This window comes from Centropristis striata, chromosome 20 (assembly GCF_030273125.1).
Source record: "Centropristis striata isolate RG_2023a ecotype Rhode Island chromosome 20, C.striata_1.0, whole genome shotgun sequence".
NCBI lineage: Eukaryota > Metazoa > Chordata > Actinopteri > Perciformes > Serranidae > Centropristis > Centropristis striata.
Genome location: NC_081536.1, coordinates 21,839,588 through 21,864,248, shown reverse-complemented (window position 1 = coordinate 21,864,248; position 24,661 = coordinate 21,839,588). Strand labels below are relative to the sequence as shown.

Genomic DNA, 24,661 nt, shown 5'->3' with positions numbered 1-24,661 from the left:
GAACGATCAAACAAATCAAAGGCTAATTTTAAGATTCCTTGTAGTCCAGTTAAACAGATTATCCAGGAAATGTTAAGTACAAGGCCTCTGTATCACTTCAAGTCGATCATGTGTGTTTGGTCTCTAAGTACTCTCCTACTGTTAAAGTAGCATTACTGAGGGTGTAGGATTAACTCACTAAACCCTCCAGTGCTTGCTCTCTCTCCCTCTCATACATCCACACAGTCTTAGTGAAGGGCAGGCTCGGGTCTGTATTCTGACCCAGATTAGCAGTTTGTTGGGTTTGCAGCAGTTGCCACATATCATGCTACTCCTCCAGGGTCTTATCAGCAGCTCCTACCATGTGCATGTGCTATCTGCCTGAAAGTGTAACCTGAGATGCTGCTTTCAGAAGTCTGGTGTGATCTATTGTTGTATTTAATGAATGATTAATGACATCTAACTCATTCAACAGTTGTTTTTTTTTGCAGTTAAATGCTCTCTGCCCCAGTGGCTGAGACAACATGCCAACTAGCACAGCGCTTAGGAAGATGTTCATGATTTTGCACAGAGATTGTATTGAACAATTTGAAAACTCCTTACTGCTGTAAGTTTGGACTGGGCAATATGGTCTGAATCATCTATCTTTGATACAAGTCATTTCATATCTTCATAACAATATGTATCAAGATATAGACCGATTTCTTATAATTGAATAAATAAATAGTCTGTATGAAATAACCACTCTGTAGAACCAAGTTTTGTGTACTTAATGTTAGTGAAACTTGCAAGGATTAGAATGTAAAGCTTCATCCAAATTCTGCAAATATAGCCACTAGTTTTTCCACTTCACAAGAGATGATGAATGATATACAACATACATTTTTATATTGTTTCGATGATGTATATGGTCATATTGCCCAGCCCTACTGCCAGGTGTTGTCTCTACAACTTCAGCACTGATGACTCCAAACTGTTGTACAAATGTAAACTCTGACTTACCTGACCCGAACACGATCACTGGTTAACCATTTCCATCTTCTCTTCCCTCAGAACGGCAGGGCAAACCAGGGGATCACCTGTCTCACAGAGGCCAGCGGAGCATAAGAACAGAACTCTGCGACGTCCCGATGACACCCACCAACGGCAACCGCTCTGTCCACCTGCAAGAGACAACAACATGTTATTCGGCTGATATCTGCAACATGGAAACCAAACCTTCCATGACTGCCTACAATCCTTCTCTATGTTTCCATCGACGGTGATGCACAGAAGATCAAACTAACCCCGACAGACCCCTGCTTCTTCTCTGGTGGGCACTAGACTTTGCCCCCTTGCCTCTGCCCACTAGGTTCACATGGATTCCTCCATTACAAGTGATTGCGATTGCGAGCATAGATGACACACGAGAGACACACCGTGTCCTTTTGCCTGTACCTTCGGTGAATGCAGCACCTGGTGAAATATTCAAGACTCTTTGGCGAACACAAGAGACTTCCTGTGAAGAGCACTCTACTCTTTGGGACGATGGAATTGGACCAAGGAGAAGCCAATGTCTGTATCTGACAGGACACTAACACAGCAAAAGAGGTGCCCTTTAAAAAAATATAGTGGATTGAAACACGGAAGGAGGGAAAGCAACAGAAAAGAAATTAAAAGTATAACTATATCAACCCCTAGTTTGGGAAGCGAGTGGAGAAAGAAAATATACTGTATACTGATGTAAAATTACGCTGGACTCTCACAAGAACTGGGAATTTAAGTATTGTAAATGCTATTGTATTGTTCTGCATATTATGTTGTTTCTAATAGATTTTTTAAAAAAAGGATGTGAACTTTTTTCTCTTTTTTCTGATTTCTTTCCACACTATGTGTGTGCCGTCTCTCCATCAAATTTGACCTCCTGCCCCGTCCCTTCAGTGAATCACAATGCAAGTTTAAGAAAAGATGAATAAACTGACTTGGATCAGTTTGATATTTCTCGCAGACCCTTATTTGGATAAGAGTGATTCAGATGTCTTTTTTTCCTTTATTTACATACCGTACACACAGCCTATCCACGTATATACAGGGTGCAACTAACTTGTATTACTGTTGCTGTGTCTACACCTTGTAACTCCAATTTTGGTGATTTTTTTTTACATTTTCATATCAGTTGATTATATGTTCCTCGACCGTTGGAAAGTTTTTAATGGTATAGAAAAAATCTCTGGCCATTTGGGGTCATGAAACTCTCTTATAACTCATTGAATTAACTCCAAACACAGTGACATCACAGTTTCTGAGAAGCTAACATTTTGGATGTACAAGGTTTTTTTAATCCAATTGTCTTTTGTCCAATTTTATAATTTCACATGAGGACAGACACAAAATGTTGACGTCAACATGGCTAACATCACGACAGGCTAACAAACATGATACAGCGCTTCAGCTAATGCTCACAAAAAAAAGTCACTCTGGATGGGAAACTACAAGTGTGTGTCCCGCAAACATGTTTCCTGTTTTCTGTCCGTTTGTGATAGAGGGCTTCTGAACGTCTATTCCAGTGTCCTATTGATGTGTTTTATGTCACAAGGCCGTGCACTCGCATGGCCAATGGATTCTCTCCCCCTCAGTGTTTGATGCGGCCTGATAACAGGGAGAGGCAGAGGCTATGGGAAAACACCATTTATACCACGGTCCATTCATTTTGATTTAACCAGATGATGTAATGCTGATAAACAGACAGGAGAGAATGTAAAAGTCACTGTGTGTGCGTGTGTGTGGCAGTATGCATGTGAGGGGGGAACGTGTGTGTGTGTGTGTGTGTGCATATGTGCTTGTGTGGGTTATCAATGCATCCATTATCCATTGCTTCAAACATGTATTACGCACATCTTTAAGATTCCTTTGAAGACAAGTCATGTTTCTTATGCTTTTACTTTGAAGGGTATATATGTACATCTGTGTTGTAAATAAATACTTTTTGTTCAAATAACAGAACTCATAACTAGTCTCACATTATCTTCCTACCAGCAGATATGAAATACAAGAACATGCATATTATCATTTTAACAAAAAACCCGACAAGTGTTGTAACTAAACTGGGCACAAACATGTTTTCATGTGGACAAATGTCCATAGAAAGAAAGCAGAAGTCCATTTACGCTTAAAGAAACATGCACTTAAGTCAACCTTTCTGCCATTGCCATGGATAATGTGCAGCTAATGCATGCGTTCTGCTGTAATTTTCTCACACATGGAGAAGGGAGGCGAGGAAAGAGGGGCTCGCGAAAAAAAGCGAATTATCCATCATTTAGCATTAAAATTCATTTAGGTAAAATTGCTACAAACATGTAAATGGGAAGATTAGTTCTCCCTCACGCCTTGTTGCCCGCAGTCAAAGGGCTCCGCTTGAAGCCCAGCGCTCTGCAGCCGACGCTGTCTCCGGGATACACTGCACCTCAGGAGGCACAGGCTGAGCCGGCTGAGGCGAGAGGAGAGGAGCCGCGCGAGTTTTGTCTAATTGATACATTTAGGAGGGCAGCCCTGAATCGCAAAGTCAGTGTCTTGTTTTTTTTTCAAAGCAGCGAACAAGAGAGAGTCTGTTTTATCCATAACAATATACGCGTGTAAATCAATACTCTCCCACTCTGCCTCTCTATCTCTCCTCCGCGCAACTATTGTGTTTTTACTGCCTTTGCCGAAGTGAATGCTATTTACACTAAAGAAGAAGAAGAAGGGGAAAAAAGACACGCTCTTAAAAAACCCAGGCGACGTTTTAATTGCTTCGCCTCTCCACCATGGCTGGAAAATCCGAGGCTGTGAAATGTGAATTCCTGAGCCTGTGGCCGCTGGGAGCTGTGGAGACAGAGCAGAAAGCCCATGCTTGACTGCCCTCTTTAGGGAGGCCTGGTAACTGTCCGGGGCAGAGACATTTGGAGATGGCGCACAGCACCACCTCTCCTTTTACGCACGGACATAAACCACTAAAAAACGCGTGTGGAAGTTTGACAAAAGTGGAAAAGCAAATATGAGATTTTTCTTTAAAAAGTTAAGCTTTATAAAGAGAGTGCAGTGCAAAACGAATTAATAAGAATAAGTTTAAAATTTCACTTGGTCTTATATTTTATATGAAAACAAGATTTTTATTTCAGTAATTTTCTGAGGGGGGGGGGGGGGGGGGGGGGGGGGGGTGCCAGTGAGGTAAACTATTTTTGTTGTTACTGTACATTTTCTTTTAATTTCAGTTTTAAAAAAGTAGCAATCTCTTAAAATAAGAGACAAGTTACTTCTGTTTACTAGAAATAAAAAAAAACCCATTTGATTTAATTAGATTTTTGAAATTAAATAATTTGTCTTATTTCAGGGGTATTTATTTAAAAACATTTTGCAATATAAATATTTTAAGACACAACTTTACGTAAATATTTATTATACACATTTATTATTATATACATTCGATTTTTTATTATGAGAATTAATGCAACTTGTCTTATATTTTATCAGATGTAAACAGTTTATCATGATTGTGATTTTGCACGTTCATGGACATTTTTCTAGCAGCTGACCTATATTTCTGCTGATCTGTTAATGCAAGTTGCCTTTTGACGGTTTGTGCCTTCTGCATTTTAAAACCATTTTCATGCACATTATGTTTCACTTGTGCTAATTTCAAAAGCTGAGAGTCAAAATGTAACTTGAAGTTAATGATGATGGTAGGCCTACCCACCCCTCACTGCCTCACACACACACTGACCGCGGAGTGAACTGTCAGAGTAATGAATGAAGCAGAAATGTGTTCCAGAGAAGTGGAGGTGCCCGGACAGGCATGTCTTCCTCCCACAACAACGCAGATATTTATGCGTCTTTATGTGGTTAAAACGGGGAACTTAGACAAGTGAGCGTGCGCCTCGTGCTCTCGGTTTCACTACATGCCATGACAAAGCTCCGCGGCAATAATGTGTGTAGGAAAATGCATTCAAATTACGAGTTTGTCACTATTTGTTTAACGCCGAGGCCTGTAAATCAAACTGTTCCTGGAAATCTGAGTTGAAAGTGATTTTATCTTTAGGTCATACTTAATTTGAAACATATGCACAACATGTTACATTTTATTTTTGTATTTTGTGGGTTATTTATCCTGAAATCTTATATACAACCACAGAGGTTTTACGTGAGTTTATTAGCTTTTTTCAAAAAAATACAATCTAATTAAAATGGCAGGTTAGGTCTTAATTTTACATGACTAAAAGGCATTGAACACAACTAAAAGCGCTGTATATTCTTTTCTTTATTCTCCTCCAGAGAGCCAGGAGTTAAATGCTCCTCATAAAATGCGCAGATTAACTAAATCGGCCTCTTTTACCTCCAGGCTTCATGACTACAGGGTTCAACTCGAAAGGGGAAAAAAACATATAAGAAATACTGGAGATTTTTCATGAGCGCGCAAAAAAAACAATACTAAACCGATCAATTTCCTCCAGCTTCCAAAGCGAAAATCATTACACAGGAAATACACATATGGCCGAGATGACGTGCCAATATTTGAGTTACTTTATAAAATCAATATAGGCGGATAGAAATTAAACAGTAGCCTCCTGAACGCCTCGCACGATAAACTTCCCAAACCCCCCCAAAAAAGTCCACCTTCAAAAGGTCGCGCGGCAGCTGGTTTGGAAACAAAGGGAGGAGGAAAGAAAGGAGGGAGAGAAAAACAAAAATCTGTTGGAGAGAAAGAGAAGAGAGGAGGACTGTTGAGCGGGGGCCATTTTGGATGTCATCTGTCTCCTTGGCGACGGGGCCCCGGCCCTCAAAAGCCCCTTGGGCGCACGGATTGTTTGAGAGGAGCCCGCTATTTTCTGCAGCATCATTTATCACTGTCACCACATAATGATTCCCCTCGCAGCTCCTTATTGATGTTTGTAATTGCATTATCTCATAAGGGGGGATGATCAATGGAGCCGAGAGGAGCATCGAGGGGTCAGGAGATGCCGGATTGCTGTTTGTCCATTTAATGCAACCAGGCTCTCATTATCTGCAGCCTCTCTGCGTTCAGGCTAAGTAACGTTTGGTCTGCTCTCCTCTGAGGCTTCACAGAGAGGAGAGGAGGAAGAGGAGGAGGACGAGGAGGAGGGGAACTGCTCGTTTCATTTGTTTAACCCCAAGCCACTGCAGATAAAAAATTACAAATGCAAAGGAGAGAGAGAGGAGAGTGAAAGTAACGTGATTAAGTGTTATGTTATTAGTTCCATTAAATCTGAAAAACGAGATTCTGAATTAAAGCGCACAGCTTTGGGCTCTTGGGCATCCGTCTTGTAGTGGTCATATAACTTGTGATGATTATTCATATCTATAACAATATGCTCTCGTTAAAGTGTTCAAATCGACCTCATGCATGTGGAGAGAGTGAAACAACAGCAGACACTGGAGGGAAAATACTTCACATTATATAATTCAGGTATTGTTTTGTTTGCTCCGTACTGCAGATAAAAAATAGTGAGTCTGGGATTATGAAGTTTTGAGATATGCAGCGTCCGGGCCAGACGATGCTGTTTGCAGAGGCTCGTGTTGGGGGGATGAAGTCATGAGATCCAGTTTCAGAGCCGACTGAGGCCCCCGCGTCAAACAACATGCGATACTCCCCCTTTTCCAAACGACCACAAGCCATACCGACTTCAAGTGTCCACACACACACACACACACACACACACACACACACACACACCAAGACCAGGTGTAAAATTGGGAAATAATCTTTGAAATTAACTCAGACTCAAACATTTTTTCCAGTTTTTTTATTTGACCCAACACACGAAATTTTGAGGTTTTATCCTAAAAAAAATGGCACATGAATGATATGAAAATAAAGTACGCATTGAATGTTTTCCTTTTAAAATGAAGGGTGACTCTTCATATGAATATTTTTTTTTATTTTCTCCTGCTTTTGCAAATATTTAATTACATGAAAATAAAAGTTATCTGGGGGAAATTAAAATGAACTCAAATGCGGATTTGAATGTTCCTTTGCTCCTTTGGACTATTTCAAATACTTCTTAACAACACTAAAACTGGCCTGTAATAATTATTAAAAAAATAAAAAATCTGGCGCAGCATAAAGTAAACGTTATTATTTAGTTTCGGTTGGAGAGAAGACGGCTGCTGGGTCCTGCACTCTTGCAGTGAACGCGAGGCGCGTCATGGGCGCACAAGGGGGGCCTGTCAGCAGGTAGAAGTGTGGATATGAGGGGCCAGGGCTTGGAGACATGCGTACTGGTGTGTGCCACACACCGGCAGTGACAGAGAGCCTGACTCACAGAGACACAGGCAGGTAGGCTAACAGATAAACACTTTACACTGCGAATGGTTTGTGGAGACATTACGCACAGAGTTTGGGATGTTTTGTGGGCGCGCGGTGTGTTTCTCACTCCTCCAGCTTATGACCAGAGACATCCGGTGCCTGGGATAACATGTTTTTGGCCTCGGTGTTTTCCCTGCTAGCTGCTCCTGCTGCGGGTAGGGAGACACCGCTGGCAGCGCACCTTTTCCAGCGGAGAAGCAAACCGCGGCTGGTTCATAACCAGAGATGTTTCTGTCAGCACCTTACTGAATATCCGCCTCTCTCTCTCTCTCTCTCCGCCTCTGTGGAAGGTCACCTTGGCAGCGCCAGGCAGGGCAGGAGGGCCAGAGGAGCTGGGGGGTGTCGGCTCCTTAGCTCACCTGGTGAGGCCGGATCCAATAATAGCGACCTCCCCCTCCACACAAACACCACAGCCTACACCTCCTCTTCTCTACTCGCCCTCCACCTGCTAGTGGATATAACAATACCGACTCCTTTGGCAAGGACTACAATAACCTCCTTCACACTTTGTAAATAAGTGTTTACTCCAAGGTGAAAACACTTCATAAGCAGTCATCATTTCCTCCTTCCTCTCTTCCTATTCCAATACTTGACATAATTCACAATTTCTACAACAGCTCTGGAACAGTGACTCAGCTGCTCAGAGGTGGCGGTTCGAGTCCCAGAAGGAGAGCTCTGGACACTAATAACCTTCATCCTCGCTGCCAGAATATGAGACTGGTGACAGTTAAGGCGCCATTGTTTGCCCGTAAAAAAAAAAAGAAAGAAAAAAAAAGGACCCAGCAATATCAAGCATTTTATTGGAAATATTAAAATACTTGGATTAATATATCTCTATTTTCACTAGAAAATGATTCTGTTGCTGACTTGACTTGACTGACTTGACTTGTTGATTATTATTATTATCATCATCATCATCATCATTATTGTGTTGCTTTGAATTATAACTAGAAACTTGCCACGTCAACCAACTCGCTCACGTCAATTAGCTCGTGCATATCTGCACGGTGAGTTTTAATTTTACTCTCTCTCTCTCTCTCTCTGCACAGTCGCGCGCCACTGAGCGGCTGCAGGGACCGACTGCTCGGCCTCCAAAAGTAAACAGTGAGGAAGCAAGTCGAGACAGGACAGTGGGGCTGAATTCCAGCCACAGCACAATACTGATAAAGTATTGGCCCCGAGCCACGTCTTTCATTAGTTTATTTATATGTTGAGGCTACTTCACCATTCATCACACAATCCAATCTGTGCTGCAATCTCAAAAATGTGTTTTGGGTGGTGGGGGTGTTTTTTAGAGACTGTTGGACTGTAAAAAAGTGAGTGAAATAGTGAGTTTTATTATTAACTAAAAAGGGATGCTCAATTATTGTAAGTAGATAATCACGAAATGCAACATTTTTTACTGTAATATCATGAGATAAGTAGTTATTAAAAGGGATGAATAAGAGACAGAAAATTTGATATTTCTCAAATGGGCCTACCTCAGACAGAGCTGGCAAAGATGACACAATCTGATAAGACATATAAAAGCTGCTTTTTGTTAAATATGATATCATTACATTGGAGTACTATTTTTATATACTGAACTTTTATATACTGAACTACACTTGCATGTGGAATTTAGTCTATAAAAAAGCTAGAAAGGTTTAGTTTGTGAGAAATCTCTGTTGCACACTCTTACTGTAGTAATTGATAGAAGCGAGGCAGTGAATGTGCTATACATCTCGCATATTCATCAGCCTCACATCACATCACGCTCTCGCCCTGTCAGCTGGTTTCCACCCTCTGACTGTGACAATGTGTGTCTTCATCGCTGCTGTTGTTTTGTCTCTGTTTCTGTCCTGCCTGCTTGAGATGCAGCCTCGAATCTGTGTGTGTGTGTGTGTGTGTGTGTGTGTGTGTGTGAGAGAGAGAGAGATAGAGCAGGGCCAACTGTAACAATGAAAGCAGCTTTGACCTTGTCATATAAGTGTAACCTCAGTTCAGATTTAATTTGTGGAGGTTGACAAAGTAATAGGACTAAGCAGTGTGTTCAGTAAAAACATGCAGAGTTCTGCAGCAGGCTATTTTCTGTCTCTCCCTCGTGATTCAACTTTCTTTACACTTTTCTCTAATTAGTAAAAGTTTGATTACTGTGAGAGTTTCAGCTCGTTCGGAGTAGCGTTTTCCTCTTTCTATAGTCATTCTATCCAGCTGGTTCTCTCAAAACAACTTTTTTTCTTCTCCATTGTTTTTATATAATTGTTGATTTGCTTGAGATTAATCTGCTCTCTTTTCTCCCAATTACAGCAATTCTGTCTGAATGTGGATTCTTTTCTTGGATCTGAGGAATTGGCCTCGTGGCTGCAGTTCTGCCATTTACTTAAACTGCTCAGCATAACACAGATGTTGTTTTGGGTATCAGATGTGTTGTTTATTGCTGTGTGTGCATTCAGTTTTTTTTTCTTTTTTAAAGGGACTTTTCAGTCATTTATCTTCCTTATGGTCATTAGTGGTACCACAGCTTTAAAGATCTATAATAATTCCTCTTTTAGATTCATTTTATTTCTTTCCCATTACACCCAAAGTCATGCTTTGAACTAATATTCTGGATCAGTTTTTACAGATAGAATGCACACACAATCCATGTGTCTTATAGCCTTAATGTTATGCATTTATATAAGCATTAAAATCATTATGTCAAAAACAAACAATAGATGCAGGCTCTGTACCCAACATGTCATCCTCAGTGTCTGATGGTTGGATCCAAGTGTCTTTTTATTCTCCCATGAGAATTCACCAAAGTTTAAAATATTCAAATCCGATATGTAGGGGCTTTAACTAGTTATTTAACATAATTTATTCCATAGTATGACAGGATCTGAATGAGTGAATTCCCAGATTGGCGAGACGGTGGCCATGTTGCATTTCAACTTCACAAATCCGGAGCCACTTGTCACATTTATGCAATGGCATATGTTATATATTTAATCTAATATAAATAATATGAGCCTGTTGTAAATGCAACACCTATGTACTCATAAAGAGTGTGGGCTATTCAAAACATCTGATATATATAAGTCTTATATTTACTGCACAAATCTACAGCACACTTGTTGTGAGGCAAATACTGAAGCTTACACTGTCTACATGGTCAAGATCTTTTCCGGTCTTTATCAAGATTATAGATTTATATTTTTCATCAGTGAATAAATGTTAGCACACTCACTCACAGAAAAACAACTTTTCTTCATGCCTACTTTTCCCCGTCTTTTCTCTAAACCCAGGGATCTCATCGCACAATTTACTAAGCAAATCTCAGCCAGGGCAGACAGAGGAGAGGCGGGGGGCTCTGAATGTGCATGTCCCTGCAGGCAGACACTGTGCAGTGTTATGCTCAGCGCTGCACAATTTATGGACCATGGACAGTTTATAAGAAGCAATGTAGTCTATCAGAGAGGCAGGCAAATTGAGGACAGGGGGAATCGTTTCCATGCAGGAAGCTGTGTTTTGGAATAATATACGCCATGATAAAGATGTTTCCCCTGTGACGTAAAACAGCAGGGAGCACCAACGGCCACTTACTATTCTAACCAAATATGAAGGAGAGTCTTTGAGCTGCCATACTTTTTTCTCTTGAAAGCCTTGTGTGAAATGCTGCGGCGTTGAGACGAGGCTGCTTATAGCTGATTTATCCACAGATTCAGTCTCAAAAGCATTTTTTTGTGGCATTAAAGTCAGGATGTAAATGATGATTAGTGAAAACAGTAGACATAGTATAGTTAGCATGCAAAAAATAACTAAAAAGTACTGTTGCTTGCCACTGTAATACCACTGCTACCAAGCATCAACTGCAACATTTACAACAATATAATACTGTTGCATTCACTACTACGTCACAGCAAACATTCTTCATCTGATTGAGTAATTTTTTCTGAAACTGAGTCCTGAAAAGCAGCTAAGAATTTTAAACAAAAAAAATTGTGTAAAATGCAAATCAACTTGTTTTTATAAAATTAAGTTTATCTACTTTTCTAGTGCAGCAATCAATCTCATTAATTGTTTAATTGTTAATTGTTTTCAAGACAAAGTATTTGAAACAAGCTGTTTTCTATGCCAATCAAAAAATTTGCACTGAACCGGATAGTTTGTCTGCATTGTACTAATAATAATGGTCCGAGAAGAAGCTACAGAAAATACTTTTTACAGACAGTAAAAGGTGAACAGTTATTACAGGTTATAATATGTGTTATATAGTTTGTAATACCCCCAGTGACTTGTTAGCTGAAACCAAAATAAAATAGTAATTTCACTCCTGTAAAATACAGTATGAAACTTTATACGTTCCCCCTGAAAAATGATACACTTTTATTATGTCCTCCCGTGGTGTTTATGACTGCCAAGTGGCTCCTCAAACACTGTGACGACTCCAGCAAGGCCTTGATGAGACGTGACTCACCTCGAAATAACAATGCCGATTGTAAAAAAGCGGAGAAAGAGCCGGAACAAAGAGTGGAAGACGCTTAGAAATGATGGAAGGACATGACAAACTTCCCTCACCAGGCTGACATCTGTCGAGGCGTTGGTGTCATGAGGACAGCTTGTTATGCAAATGGATGATGAAGCCCCATGAGACACTGACACGCCAAAGTGCGAGCTAGCTTGACATCAATGAAGACGTCACTCTTCTTGTTGGGCGGCTCGCACACTCCCTCGTTCAACCGTCATGTGGTGTTTTAAATAAACCAGCGCTGGTGTCAGTGAGGGAGAGAAATTAAATATGAGGACATTTTTCATCAGCTGGGCTTACGTTGTTTTACGTAGGTTACGGGAAGACTGAACTGGAAAGTGGGTGACATAAGAGCACTGAAACAGAACTCCTAAACATGTAAGAGTCTCAACAATGTGCCTCTGTCAGAGCAACCTGCCAGTGCTGCAGTGGTTGTTTACGTATATATGTGGGAAATCCTTGGCAGCGGAGATATCAAACACAGCCATCTGATAAGAGGTTTGAGAGAGAGCTGCAGGCCCCAGGACACACACACACACACAAACTGCACACCCGTATACATGAACACACACATGCACACAACACACACCCAGCAGGTCTGCAGGTTTTACATGTAAAGCTTTTAGCAGTGCAGAAGCAGCTGAAGACATGGCTATTGTTAAGCTCCATGATGGATGAAGCGGAGGTCTGTTAGTGTTAGCTGATGAAAACACAGCTGAATTTATTAGGCTAAGCAGGGTCACCACCTCCCAATGGAACGCCAATGACCCAAATACAATCTCAAGGTAAATAAGACGCACTTGCTAACCTGAGTGGCAACATAAAAGTGTCTGTATTGACGCGTTGAAATGTGAGCATTCACGCAAAGCTGAGGACTAAAGTTCCAAATATGAAACCTACTACTAAAAAGGAGAGAAGGGAGTGTCTCCAGGAATTTAATCATTGTATGATAAATAAAAACAACAAAAAACAACGCAGTGGTAGTCCATGGGTCACACAGGGGCTACAAAATGCCTGCTAAAAGAAAAATGCATTGTATACACATTTCATAAAGTATAAAACTATGGAGGCAGAAAGTAAATATAAAAGATACAAAAATATGTAAACTAATATTATGAAGATATGCAAGAATGAATACTATAATAAGATGCTAGATAAAAATAAAATAAAAACATCAAAAGATATATGGAGTGCTGAGTACTTTATTGAGAAAGACAAGAACATAAATAATATGGAGGATGTGGTTAGTGGGCTTATTAACTTCTTTGTAAATGTGAGACCAGAATTAGCAGGAAAAGTTACTAGCTCACAAACAACAGAATAGGGGGCTTGTAAACAGCAAGATTTTTAATAAAACCTTTAATTTCATCCAGTGATAAATGCTACACATGTCCTGTTTATAGCATTAAATATCAATTATTGAATAATTTAATAATAATTCATATAAACCATATCCTTAATATAAAGTATTAGGCGTAAATGTTGCAGTTTCCCCTGTACTGTGCAGTGGTTATGCATATCAAAATTTAATTCATATCTCAAATAAACAAAGTAGAATACATTTCTCTCTTTTTATGGATTAAGCAAACTTCTCTGAAGTGTTTCCATATAATCTAACCAAATGACAGCAGCAGAAATGGAAGTGATGTATATTTATCTTTTTGTTGTTGTTGTTGCAGCATTCTTATTAGAATATGACATCTAATCTTTGTTGCCAGACAAACACAAAACAGATTGGCACGTTAGGAAAGGGTGACAGTTTGTTTCTTCACTGGGAGAAACCAGAAGCTATCAGCATCATCTTTGATTGATGGTACCAGTGTAATCAGAGCAGTGTTGCCAGATGGGAAATGTTAAACTATCATACCAGAGGCTTAAAATGATCGTATCTTGAGGAAAATTATCATACAAGAGTCATAACCACATGAACAATTAGCTGTATATGTGTCATTTTACAAAACACATTTTTAAATGACTTTTGCCTTCAAATTTACCCATATCCTGTTTTTTTTAAGTAAGCTGACATCGTCACAAGTTACGTTCGTCATATTCTTCACCAAGCATTGGTGATTGGCTGGAAAGCGGTCACATGAAGAGGAGTAAACGCTGATGCAAGATACATTTTTTTGGCTGACTTCATTCACTGTTTGTACTTTATACAAAACCAGTAGTTACACTATAATTTCCTATACAACCCATGTAATTGTGAGTCAAAAGGCACAACCTCTAGTGACCATGGTTATTGAAAATTGTGCAGGGAGCATAGGTGGAAGTCGATGTGGTATAAACAGCAAGACAGTCAGCGAAAGAAGGAGGTTGGGAAAGATGAATGGGTCAAAAACACAGAGGACTTTCCCCCAGGAAGAAGAGGTTTGTTTCCAATGTCAAACAAAAGTACCTGTTGCTATTTGAATTACGTATGCTTGTATACGTATAAAGGTATAACATATACAGGCATTACGTATAAGTTAACTTGTAAGTTTACTTCAGTAAGTAACTAGGTCACTTTCTACATTAGCTACATTATCTGCGGTACAAATGCAGTTATTTTAGCCCAAACCATGACCTGTTTCTCCTAAACTTAACCATGATTATCTTTTTACAATGTTAAAGTTTAAAACAGTGATCATGGAACTGTTTCACAACATTAAATAGAATGGTCTTATTTAATAGTATATAACACAAACAGTACTGCATATGTTTTCGGGAGATTTTCAGATTTTTCTTTCCTGAATATGTGAAAAAGGGGGGCAGACTACAACTGACTACATGGTCTCAATAAAGAGGGCAAAATTATTTCTCAAATACAGTAATCATTATGCATCTGACCACACTGAATCAGAGACAACTGTTAAGAAACTGTTAATAAATCATCACATCTGGTTACATACTGTCATGATTCAGAAATTACCTTGTAGGTACCATAGATCACTGAGCAAGTGCAGGTGACTAAATATAGACAACAATGACTGAAGTAACTTAATTATCCAACCTTACAATACTCCAGAGATGCCCACGCCAAGCCAAACAATGAATAGCCAAATACTAATGTTTAGCCGCAACCAGCTAAACAAAAAACTGGTTCAATGCAACAGTGGCAAAATCAGTTCACACAACTGAGGGCTGCCAATATAACCTGCAGTCATTATCGACAGTGTTGTGATGCATGTCAACTTGTAAGAAAAGCAACAATTTCATCACAAATGAACACCAATTTAAAAGATGTAATGCTTCACAATTTCCCAACATTCTGAATCCAAGTTAAAAGGGACAAAATGTGATGGTTGACGGGGTAGCTACAGCTTTTAAGAAGAAAAAAAGACCACTGTGTACTACCAAGAACAAATGGTTTGCTGTACTCAATGTGCTTATTGTGTGCATGATGATGCACCACCTATCCTATGAGAAATTAATTCAAAGGCCATTTTAACATTGGTGAATATATGGCTCCTATTTACCTTTCATGGGGGCAAAGGGGTGAATAAAACATTAGCTTCTGGTCGCAAAGCAAATCACAGCCTCAACCAACAATAAATGTGTTTGTCTGTGTGATGTTGACCCTACTTGGACTACAAACCAGCACACTGATTTCTGTGTCTGTCACATCCTGCACTGACCACATTTCACCTTGGCAGGCAATGGTCACTCACCTGCATTTGTGTACGAATGACTGCAACCTTAAGCATTTGAGGCAGTGTGTCAGGATGTGAAGTATGGTCAGTAGTCAGCAGTTCTGTCTCTTCCCATTCTATCCATCCATCTCTTCATCTTTCTTAAAATCCAGCACTCTTCTCCTCTCATCTTCCTCTGTGACCCTGAGTGTGCAGGGCAGCGGCTGTCCTTGGCTTCCCTCCGTTATGGCAGCGAGCCCGTTAACAGCGGCCGTGAGTTGTGGCCTGGCGTTAAACTGTGCTCCAGCCACAGTCAATGTTTATGTCTACCAATCAAATGCAATGTGTTTATGTTATATGGCATTATGGACAAGGAGGCTCTCTAAAACACACAGGCTGGAGGAGTACGGTCCAAGAAGAGGGGTTTATGGTCCGTCAAGCATCTCAGGAAAATGAAGCGTCAGTTGGAGATGAAAGGGTGAACAAGAAAAGCTGGTTTGGTTTTGTGTTTAACAATCTGGATACAACTTAGAGCCAGAAATGTGAAGCAAAGAGGGCAAAATAAAGGAGATTTGATGACGTATGTGAAATATTTTAAAATCAATTGTGCTGATCTATTTTGTTAAGAGTGCTTTATAGATAAATTATATGTGTGCTATCATGTGAAATCATAACTGAAAGTCCACAAAGTCTGGACCCTACACATAAAAAGGAGAGAAATCATAAAATCACAAGGAGGTTCCCCAGTTATCGATGTGAAAACACCATTTTACAATCTAAACATTTCTCTCATATAATCTACAAAAATTCAAACAAGTAAAACTTGTTACAGACAAGGATACAACTGTTAAATCTGAGAAATTATAACAAACAATAACACTAATGGGTCTGTCCCTTAAACTCACAAACAAGTTGCCAGAATAAGAATTAGTATTGTGAATTATGCATACCACAATTATGTAAAACTTTGATGTTTTTGAACCATAGATACATGGAATCTCAACCTTTTTTTAACCACTTCAACCACTCTGGGGGAAAAAAAAGAAGGTTTTAAACATGTGGTTAATGTTGTGAATTAAAACAAAAACTACTTGGTTAAGGTTAGGAATGAACTACTTCTGTACTTAACTACTACTGACCCCAACACTGGTCTCCTGAGTGAAAGCTGAGTGTTTTTTTGAGGTCACCAACCTGGTGCAAAGTCTAAAGGGTGCCAGAATGTTTCAACGAATCTGTGGTTTGCAGAAATGAACAATGCCAACATTTATCCTGGAGACTGGGCAGAAACTCTACATTTTATTTAATTAGTGTCCAATATTTAAAAAGTAAATTCATATATAGGAGTTTCATTTTGGACAAATGGGCATGTTCATCTTATAGTACATTAAACTACACTGAGGTGGACCAGAAGTCACTTTTTCTGCATTCATCGTAGCTATTCGATTATACTGACTGATAACACTGTTGTGGTTAACATTATTGTAAATCAGATGCTAAGAACATGGCTGTGGAACACTCTCCCTCCTGACCTCTGCACCATTGACACCTTGCCACTTTTCAAATCCAGACTTAAAACTCATCTGTTCAGACAAGCATACGGCACCTAGTCACTCACTCACCATGTCAATCCTGTTCCATGTTTTATTTTGTTGCCACTGTTTTTAAATTATTTTATGTTTTGTTGTACAGTGACCTTGGGTGTTCTGAAAGGCGCTTATAAATAAAATTGATTATTATCATTATTAAGAAGAGGGTGGATAAAATGGACAGCAAATGTTCTATCAGTTTACAGGTTTAATCACTCCATTTTTTTCTTGTTTCAGAGTTGTCATTATAAAAAACTGGTATTGTGTGTATGTAACTCCAGTTTGAGGACAGTAGCTCTGGCTTAAGTTCATTTAAATCTCTGAGATAACTGTGTCTATCTGCATGTTTACACAGATTAGGTGAAAATATCCTTGTTTGGGACATGTAGGGACTTTGTTTGTCCTCAGCACCACATGTGAGCTCAAAGAAAACACACTCTTAATCCTTCTGGATCCAGAGACTTGACACCAATTTGTCCCTGTAAGGGAGGGGCTGCAGGGCCAGTTCACTAAACCATCAGCCCTCTCTCTCTGTTTCCCGGGCAAAATGTCTGTGATTTTCCTGTCAAAACATCTGGATGAAAGAACTCACAGGACACTCTCTCTTTGAAATGTCCTTGAGCAAGGCACTTAACAGCCCAAATTGCTGCTGAGTGGTAAGAAGAATACTGTGGTTGTACTGGGCAGCACTCCATGAATCAGCAGCCGCCTCCTCTGGAAACATCTCTGTCACACTGTTGCTGGGTTTCCCCTATAATTGCCTTGTGATAATCTGAGAGATTGTTATCTTTTTATTTTGGTGAGATCCATGGTGATAAGGGGCCATAATTACTTTTTGTGCTCCTCCCAGTTCTATTGAAGTTCATTAATGACGAAACCTTCGACTGAGATTAAAATAAACACAAACTGTAAGTAATCTGCATGTCAAAACGTGAGAGCTTTGTGCTTTGCCTTCAACTCTTGTTTTGTTCCAAATCAGCTCTCATCATTTCCTCCAGCTGTTTTGTCAGATTCTCACCACTTGAGATAATGAGAGGGCACTTACCAACAAAGTTTTGGAAAATGTCTGGAAGCTAAGGTCATATCTTTTTTCACATTTAAGTGTGTGGAAAAGTGAAAAAGATGATGGCTTTAACATACTTTAGGAGGCCGCCTTATGTTTATTTTTCTGTTTTTAGTATGAATTTAGTATGTCTTTACATCAAACTTTTGAAAAATCAACTATAAAACCTAATTTAAAACATCAACAAACATAGATTTCCCTCCCATGCTCTGTTATTGATGCTACTGGCAGCCAGTGCTTGCTGCATGAATGAAAGCAGTACAGAACGTGTAGCAGCCTCAGGGCGTCTATTTGCCAAATCAGCATTACGCCTGGAGCAGGGACTTTTCGTGGCCAGGAAGCCTAAAAACAGAAAAAGTCGACCCCCTGCTCTTTTTCAAACGCAGCAAACCTCCCCAAGTTACCTAAAAGGTTCCAGGATTCCTGGAAACTTCATGAGGTGCCAAAGGCTGTTCATCTTCTTTGGATTTGCTGTAGGTATGCCCCTTTTCCTTTCTGTCAAGGCTACAACTAAATACACAGTCCTTCTTTTGTTTATCCCAAATAATTTGTTATTACAGAAATCTAAAATGTCTCACTTCCTGTTGTCAAGAGTTTTTTTCTCCCACAGAAAAGAACTACCATGTGGTGGTTGGAACAGCAGATGTAGAAACTTTCATGAACCATTTGGCTAAATTTTTTTGTATCAGTAGAAAATAGCAAAAGGGACAAATGATAAAAAGGATAACGGGACATTTCTCTGCCTGATTCTTTCCATCATTCATTCACTGTCCCCACCATCTGTAAAGCGATAAAAACCAAAAACCAATACATTTTCCACTGCTCCCTCTCTAACATCTTCCATTTATCAAAACATTTGGAAACATCTGTTTGGAAAAAAAGTCCCAAATTCTTCAGTAAATATATCCAAAAGACAGAGGATCAATGACTTTAAAGTTTTATCATTTTGTCAATCACAGACACCCAGTTATTTATTATCCTTCGGGAACAAGAGCATATTTGTTCTACTTTTTTCTCCACCACAATCCTGCCTCTGTCCTTCATCCAAATGCTTCTGTCTCATCCCAAAGCAAATGGATCAATTTTCTTGCTCCCCCCCTCCACCACCACCACCACCTTTCTCCTCAATTTCTCTCCCCCCGTCCAAATATTCCTCCATTCAGAGTTGTATGCCACAGTAATAAATCCTCACAAGGTGGTTTCAGACAGAGTGTCGTAACTTATGTCACCACTGGGCCTAAATCTGAGCACAGCGGACAGCACGATGCAAGCATGCTGGAGATATACGCAGGGGGATTTATTGTGGAGTATTTCATCTGAGGCAATGCTGGGCCTGTTCTGATGTCTGTTTTGCACTTGTGAACTGCGATGTCTTGCAAAGAGGCACGTGGATAGGTACAGAGTAAGAAAATGTCTCGCTTTCTCTTTTTGCATTTGCGGCAGCACTATGCTTTTGCCTCTATATTTTACAAGCGTATCATTTCAGAGGTGACTGAAACGTGATGTTTTGTTTTCAGTTTGAATAAGTGCAGAATATATGAAATGTGTCACTTTGTGTCTGTTTGCCAGAGGAAAATGAAAACTTATGTGTCAGGTACATTGCACTATATGGTAAATGAAAAGCTGTGTAAGTCTTGAAACATGAGCAAAATTAAAACACACCCACTCAGTGAATCTTGCTTTGAGCATTCTTTAAACTTGAGGATTCAAGTAAAGCTCACTGGAGCCACAATGAAGCATTTCTCCGTTTTTATAATTTACAATTTTTCACTTGAAAGACCGATATCTTGGGATGCTATCGTTCCTGTGAAGCAATGTCTGTTTTTACAGTGATTAATGTGCATTAGTTTCTTCATAATCTAATCGTTGCCCTCAGATGTTTGAATTTAATTAGATAAGGGCAATAAATAAGCTTTTCAGTAAATACAAAGTGTATTTTGATCCTTTTACTTTCTCAGATGGCGCGCACTTTTAAGTTAAATGAGCTTGAGTTCATGCCGTTTGGTCACATATGCTGATGAAATTTCAAAATCTGTTGCATGAAAGATGAATCAGAGCTTTATGCTGTAACTGGTCACTGAAACACATGTGGGTGATGTTGAGGAGATGGAGGGAGAGAAAGAGAGGAGGAGGTCACGGGAAGGCTAAGAACACAGATACACATGGAAAAGCAAAGTAGTTGTAGAGGAAAGTTAAAACAGCAACCAACATGTGGAATAATCTGCACTACCATGTGGGGTGCTGGTAAACATGCATGCTGATTAATAGTTTTTGATGATAAACGTTTACGTCCTTTTTTATTTTTTCATCCCATTGTCATGATGATGAGCATGTCAGCTGTTATTGATTTGCCCGTCTCTGGTGAAAAGTCATTATTGTGTGACACTAACAGGTGAGAAACAATCATAGTAAATAACTTTCCCCGCAATGATTCAGGTGGAACATGTGGATCTTTGGAAAGATATGCAAAAAAAGTCTTTCTCTGGCTTTCCCTCCCATTTATGCTTTTTACTTTTCTTCCCTTCTTCCTTCAGAAGACTAAAGAAAAAAAGTCCAATAGTGAACCCGCGGGGTGAGGCAGAGGACACGGTGTCTTGTAAAACATATGCACTTAATATTAGGGCCATAAAACTTGTAAAATTAAAAGCTATTTTGGAAAATAGAAAGAGAAATATTTATGCGTCTGGCTCTGGATAGAGGTCGTTTTATCTTGGGGCAGCGAGGGCCCGCCGGGGCACAGGTAACGACTGTCAACAGGAGAAGTAGGAGGGGGGTGGATTGCTTTGGGGCTGCATGCTCTCTATGTCCAACCAGATGTCCACATGTGTGACTGGGTTTCCCCTTTTCAGTCAGCCAGAGTGGCCAATGTCGGGTTTTCGAAAGAGCGAGAGCAATAGAGGGAGAGAAAGAAAAAACGTCTGCTCCTAATTACGAAAAGAGAAGAGAAAAAAAGAGAAAGGGTCTTGGAACTTTCGACTTTTGCTTACGTTTAAAATCGAGTCACAGCTACGCAAGGGTAGCTACCGACACACAGAGCAGCCTCCCTGATGACAGGGGGGAAAAATGAGAGGTGAAAAAATACAAAAACAATGTCCACCAAGTCAGTTTGATTGAAAAGCTGCAAAAAGCAATTATGATTGTGAGAATGTGCAGACCCCTCGTCTTAGCAGCCAGAAAACATCGTAAATCGTGTGGCGGTCTTTGTTTACATTGTGTTGACCTCTCTGTGCCCTCTGGTCCTGGCTGGGCTTTCAATGCCCTCAGCTCTGTTGACATACATACACACGGAGGCTCGTTCGTATATACAGGAACTGTATGAATGAGTTTTTTAAAGTTCCGTGACTTTTGCTGACTCTATGGCTTTTTAAGTTTCCATCAAGGTTTTGTTGCCATTGGGTTCTATTGTCTAATTGTCTTTGTAATGAGGATTTGTCATATAATCCAAACCTCTCTCTTGAATTATGTTTTTCCTTTTAAATCAGTCAATAACTTGTCATATCCGTAACATACAGTATATAAATGATCTACTCTCTCCCAGGCTCTGTCATGGGAGGCTGAACTTTTGCATGTGCTCAGCTAATCAGAGTGAGCCCATGCTTGTTTAATTAAAGCACCGGCTGCTTCATTCTCCTCATCTACATGTTTCCAGTGATGATAACATGACGGATGACTGTGACAGCTGAGGATGTGATTTTTCCTTAGTGTCTGCAAGACTCTGCTCCTCTTAACCTCATGTGGTCGCCTCATTACTAACATTTAAAAGTGCAACTCATGGTCTTGTTTTGGTCTTGGGGACCAAGGACCGGATCGCTGCTTGAATCAAATCAAATCAAAATCAAATAAATTCTATTGTGAGGAGGTGCCTCACAATAGAACAACAGAATAGGTTATTTAACTCTCAAAACAACATATATGATTTTACTACTTAATGTTGTAAAATGCTCACACGGTTTAGTTTTAAATACATGACGTGACAGTTTCTTGGTCACATGGTTCACATTTTGAAAATTAACTGCTTGGTTATTTGGTAAGGTTTCAGAAATGACATCACATAAGTCCAATGGTAAAGTTTGAATAACTCAACGTTAACTTGTAGTTGCACCTGGGACATAAACACTGGTCTTTTGGGTCGAAGTCCTGTGTTTGTTTGAACCATCTTAAAGGTTGTCACGTTATCAAAATAATATTTTTAATAAGCGGCTTGCTTAGACTACCTACTGTATATGGCTGAGGTAGCAAAGATAGGGGCAGATTTTGACTTGTGGACCAGTGGTCACCATTATATTGTTTGTTGTGTCCCCTACCTGGAGCTCAAAAGCTAGAGTAGGTAGTTTTTGCTTGGCAGCTGCAACAAAGCTGACAAGGAACACCTACTGCATCTGTAGGATTCAAACAGTGCTCGCTTTTATAACTTGATGGCAGCACTCTGACGAGCCCATTTAAGGCAGAAATTGGTCACGTATGCAGAGCTAAGAAAGTATGCAGGATTTAAATTGTTTTTTTCTAGCTCCCTTTTTAATCTTTTCATTTTGGAATAATTACAATACTATGAGACTATCCAAAAGAGTCATGTTATAACTGTCATATAAGTTGTTTCGGAGTCATTGACAAACAATTTATTCTGTCATTTAGATCTCTACAAAGGAAAACCTTTGTTTTTGTTTTCTCTACCATCCCATACCTGCTTCTGGGCCCCACCTACCAAATACAAATAATGCTAACAGTTGAAAGCGAGGCAGAAATTGGGTGAGTAACTCGTTTGCTTGACATACAACTGATGTTCATGATATGAATCATATTGAGTGTTTCAAGGTTAGCTAGTTAGTTACAGTCCAACACACATTTTAGGAAATCATTTCAAACAGCTTTCTGAACGCACAATTATTGCATGTATAAAAACTTGTGCCAGCCACGGAGCATTTGAAAGAGTTGGAGCGGCATGTGAGCGGCAGTCGTAAAGACAGATTCGTGTGAGAGACACTCATTACCACCACTCGTCCAGACACAAAAAGGAAAATGTTTTGAGCTGTAAAAAGAAAGCAGCTCTTTTAAAAAATGTTTTAAGGAAAGTAGAGTTCAGATTATTATACATGTAGAGGATGTGGCAGTAACTGCGCTACTTTACTGCTTGCTTCTGGAGAGGGATATAAACATTTTAAATGCATCATCAAAGCAGATGGGAGTAGTTGGAAATCATGGTAGATTCTTAAAAAGCATTGGTTGCATGGAGTAGATACTGAAAGTAAAGTTTTCTATTTTTAAGAAAAAAGATGAATAAATTAATATTTCAAAAATAAACTCTTTGTGTATAGTGATATACAGCACGCGTGCAATATTGCACATTAAGTGCACTTGTTCTCTTGTCCTTGTAGCTTCACATTTCAAAGTGATGGTACATTTCAAACAGAATATATGTTGTACTTTAGCTGGAATATTTAAGCAATGTCAGGTATGTGTGTACTCCCTTTTCAGACTCACTAAGCAGCTTTGCTTTTGGCCCGAGAAGATCTTTAAATTTACTCCTTTGATGTAAACCACTGAAGATGTGGAGCAGAAGCACAATTTATAGTCTATCTGGTCACTGAGTGGGAATGTGCAGTATAATTTGTAGGTATGTGTGTGTGAACGCTGATGCATGTGTCTGCTGTGGATGCTTACATTCTGTCTATACGGTCTAGCGTTTGTGTCAACCTGCCACCTCGACACGACTTTGGGCGACCCTTATGGTTTAAAATAATAAATACACACAGTCATTCCCTGTGAATCTCAGACATACACACACACACACCAACGGACATGCTCTTAACATACACCTCTGCACACCTCAGCACGGCCAAAATGCACTAAAAATTTACGACCTTAACATTCCTGCGGGGTCAAGCAATTTATCAAATCCTGCACATTCTGGTTTCAATTACACAGCCGATTGTGGAGAGCGGTTATTTTAGCAGGTTCATTTGGCCCAGTAGGGGAGGTCGAGTCTTTTTGCTTAACATCCCGTCCCCTGACCGTAACTGGGCATCACTTTCGGGACAGACGCTTTCTGCATGCTACAGATGGCAGGAGAGAAATTGTCAGGCGGCTAGAATGTGAGCAGATGAGCCACGGGTGTCATCGCACAACTGTCTCTCTCAATTTCTGCCCTCCTCTTGTCTTTCAGCTTTGTCTTCCTTCCAGGCCTTTATCAGCGGCAAACTCAGTCTATCATCCTGCATGTACCTTCCTTCAACCTCCCTCATCTGTCCGAAGCTTTACGATGATGAAAAGTCTTCTATCAGGTTTTTTTGGCCTCTCTTTATCCCTCTGCAGGTTTCTATTCCTGCCCCTCTCTATTCTTTTCTCTCCCATGTTACCCTTCTCCATCTGACTTTCTTGATCTCTTCGTCCTTTTTTCCGCCTCACACCCTCTCCCTCCATCTCGCTCCTCTCTCTCTGTGGTAGAGTGGTGATAAATCCCCATTTTATTGCTAGAGAATTCCTCTCTCCCTGCAGGGCTGACAGCTCCCCACGTTCTAAGACACTGCTAGGACCAAACCCAATCCTCCCTCCCTCCATCACTCCATCTCTGCCTCCATCTGGCCCTGATTACTGAGC

At 40.0% G+C, this 24,661-nt stretch overlaps 1 protein-coding gene and 1 long non-coding RNA gene across 2 annotated transcripts in view; one reads left to right on the top strand and one right to left on the bottom strand.

The window, feature by feature from the left end:
• meis1b (Meis homeobox 1 b) overlaps window positions 1–2,968 on the top strand; it is an 81,852-nt gene extending 78,884 nt beyond the window's left edge. The window contains exon 13 of the mRNA XM_059358971.1: window positions 1,033–2,968. The gene's annotated coding sequence lies outside the window, so the exon portion shown is untranslated. The remainder of the gene's footprint in view (window positions 1–1,032) is intronic.
• LOC131993187 (uncharacterized) overlaps window positions 1–24,661 on the bottom strand; it is a 60,426-nt gene that overhangs the window by 982 nt on the left and 34,783 nt on the right. The window contains exon 4 of the long non-coding RNA XR_009396291.1: window positions 982–1,142. This is a non-coding gene — a long non-coding RNA (uncharacterized LOC131993187). The remainder of the gene's footprint in view (window positions 1–981; window positions 1,143–24,661) is intronic.